A 3,580-nucleotide genomic window follows, 5' to 3' on the forward strand; every position below is an offset into this window, starting at 1 on the left:
CTCATCCATGTCCTGGTATGCATGGCACCCCTCATCCCTGTCCTGGTATGCAGGCACCCCTAATCCCTATCCTGGTACGCATGGCACCCCTCATCCCTGTCTTGGTATGCATGGCACCCCTAATTCCTGTCCTGATATGCATGGCACCCCTCATCCCTGTTCTGGTATGATTGGCACCCCTCATCCCTGTTCTGGTATGATTGGCACCCCTAATCCCTGTCCTAGTATGCATGGTCCCCCTAATCCCCATCAAGCTGCACATAAAAAATAAATAAACACTCCTACTCACCTCTCTTCTCTCTCCTCCAGCGCTGCGTCCTGTCTGCCTGCACTGATCTCTCCATGTGAGCCGAGCATGACGTCACTGCCATGCGCGGCTCACAAGGAGAGATCAGCTGCCGGAAGTCACTGCTCCCCACGCCGGGTCTGTGTGCGCGAGGAGCAGTGACTTCACTCTCCTTCATAGCCGGCACACAGTGGAGCCGCGATGCTCATTAAAGGGCATGAATATTCACCCCCTCCCCACGCCCATGGGCATGGAGAGAGGTTGAATATTCATGCCCTTTAACAGCGGGTACAGGAGATAGCCGGCAGCAGCCGCAGCGCGGCTACACTGTATACCGCTATTATGGAGCATGAATATTCAGTGCTACCCACGCTCATGGTCGTGGGGAGCAGTGAATATTCATTTTCTTTAGCAGCGGGGACAGTGTAGGCTGCAGCGGGCGGCTGCTGCCTCCTGTGCCCACTCCTCCACCGATACTGCTCCCCCCACACCCCACATAAATATACACACCCCCCAACATTCGGACTATAAGACGCACCCCCCATTTTCCTCCAAAATTTTGGAGGAAAAAAGTGCGTCTTATGGTCCGAAAAATACGGTATTTTATATAATGAGACTAATATGATTATATGAATGTTTGTAGTTTTCTTCATTTTTTATTTCATTGTGATGTCATTTCCTTGTTTTCTTTCTATATAAATGTTGTATTTCTATGTGATTGCCCACAATTGACAAAAGCTCTGGAGGAGCTGAAACGTTTTGCAGATTTGCGGATGTGGAATAAATGATTGATTGACTACAGGTGAGTGCCGGGATCTCTTTCCTTTCCCTCTCCATTACTAACCTGAGGGCTTGAAGACAGCTGTGTTTTTTGACAAATCACAGCTGTCATCAACCCTAACCACCATTACCCCGATCGCCACCGCACCAGGGCAATCGTCAAGAGCCGTGCAAAGCACCTGAATTGGTGCGCCATTTCTGAGGCGGCTGAGGGCTGGTATTTTTAGGCTGGGAAGGGCCCAGTAACCGAGGACCTTCCCACCCTGATAATATCCGCTCACAGCTGTCTGCTTTACCTTTACTGGTTATCAAAAATAGGGAGGACTCCACATCGCTTTTTAATTTATTAGCTAAACACAAGTACAGTAAACTCCACACACAGGGCAGTAATTATATATCTCACGGATATCTATCATCTATCTCGATCTTTGCACATCTAACACCTAAATATCTGTCATTTCTATTCTGCACTCTCTTCCGGCACGTGTCACACAGACGTGTGTGCGGATGTCACACTTTATGTCATCTGTGTGCAGGGCGTACTGACGTCCGAGCTGCCGGCAAAAAACGGACATGTCCGGTCCGTGTGACCATGTGCGCAGCCTATAGATTATAATGGGTGTACGTGTGTGTCTCCGGTACGTGTGAAGGGGGCCTAAAGGGTATGAGCACTTCTAGTATGAATTACCAGTAGGGGGCGTGACCACTTAAAGTGCCTAGGGCAGCATGAATGCCAGATACAGCCCTGAGCACAGCCCTAATAAAGTCATTAGAGCTGCAGATAAAGGGGGCTCGATCACAGCTCTGGATAGTGGGTTGTATGAGCCGGAGGTTATGAACATGGATGACGATACTAATATATGCCGCACTCTAGATGGAGATCCTACTAATTCATACAATACCCCCTTACATTGTCTTTTGGAGGAGGGTTTGGTATCGGCTGTACTTAATGCCAAACAGAACGATTAAAGGAAAATCACCCACAATGTCCAATATTTCATACATTACCGAAAACCCACAAAGAAGGAAACATCCATCAGTCTAGAGTTACATTCAATACTGGCTGCAGAGAAGATTCCTATAATATAGTGAATATTACCAGAAAACATTTACCTATGTTATACACCGACAAGGATCCAGCAACAAGAAAGACAACTGACACGTGGAGGACAAACACCAAAGGTTTCATTGAATGTGGGAGAAATAAATGTGGTTTGTGCAAGTCTGTGCACAAAGCAAAAATGTCTGCATCTACTAACCATAATAAACCCTATAATATCCGACATCTCATTAGTTGTAGCTCCACACGTCATTGACACCATACAATGTGAAGCTTGTCTGCTGCAATATGTGGGGGGCACGGTCAGACCCTTACGTCACCGCATTGGGGGACACGTTAGGGACGTTCTTGGCCCCACAACACGTAATACATCTGCAGCATCACAACATCTCATACAACACAATAGGGATTAATCACTTTACAGTTGTGGGTATTGAATATGTCACCAGACCAGCTAAGGGGGGAGATTGGTATAAAAAGTACACCCCAGAGAAGCCTTGTGGATTCTGGAATTGGACTCCAGATTCCCCAGTGATATGAAGCTTCCTTCAGACCTTGTATCCATTTACTGAATTGTGTTTTTTCCTCTTTTATAGTAATTATACATAATATACACATTATAGATGCAGACACTTCATTCTTCTATTGCACGGATGCTTTTTGTTGTGGACATATGATCATCCATAGGGGTAATGTAGACATACTTGCACATGTCCATTTGGGGCTGGGGGTCTCCGCTGTGCATTAGACCCTATGATGTGTATAAGAAGCCGGTTACTGGTGATTTATTATGTCATGAAGAAGAACTGAACACAAATACCAGGTAGAAACGCAGAGATGTTTTGCTCCTATCTGTTTTTTAATGTTTCTATGATTTTAATTTGATTTGTTCAATAAAAGTTTTTGGTTTTATTCACACTGGAAAACAAGTGCTGGATTATCAGTAACTTTCTTTGTCCCGTCCATTCCTTCCCAACTGTGATTTCTCATCCAAGCACTGAGAGATGAGCTGAAAGCAGACAATGTTTTCTATAGAGGAATGGCAGACATGGGTGTTGTCCACATAGAAAGCCTCTCCTAAATCCCATGCACAAAAAAGCCGCCCTACAATCTGCCAGGACACATGCGGAAACATATGAAGCCTCCTGGGACTTTATACTCTGGAGTGATCAGACCAAGATAAAGGGTTTTTTGGAACTGATGGCTTCAAAACTTTATAACATTGAAGAGGTGAGGAATACAATGAGAATGCATGGGGTCTACAGTGAGACCTGGTGGTGGCCGTGTCCTTATGTGCGGCTGCATGAGGAGCTACATTTCATTGATGGTATCTTGAATTCACAGATGTTCTGCTCTATAGTGACAGAGAAGATGCTGCCATCACTCTGTTCCCTTGGTAGGCCACTGCTGCATTTCTGAAGAACAGGGTGACAGTGATTCAGTGGCCAAGTGTC

This window comes from Phyllobates terribilis, unplaced genomic scaffold, assembly GCF_046119375.1.
Source record: "Phyllobates terribilis strain yellow unplaced genomic scaffold, ASM4611937v1 Scaffold_171__1_contigs__length_4068163, whole genome shotgun sequence".
NCBI lineage: Eukaryota > Metazoa > Chordata > Amphibia > Anura > Dendrobatidae > Phyllobates > Phyllobates terribilis.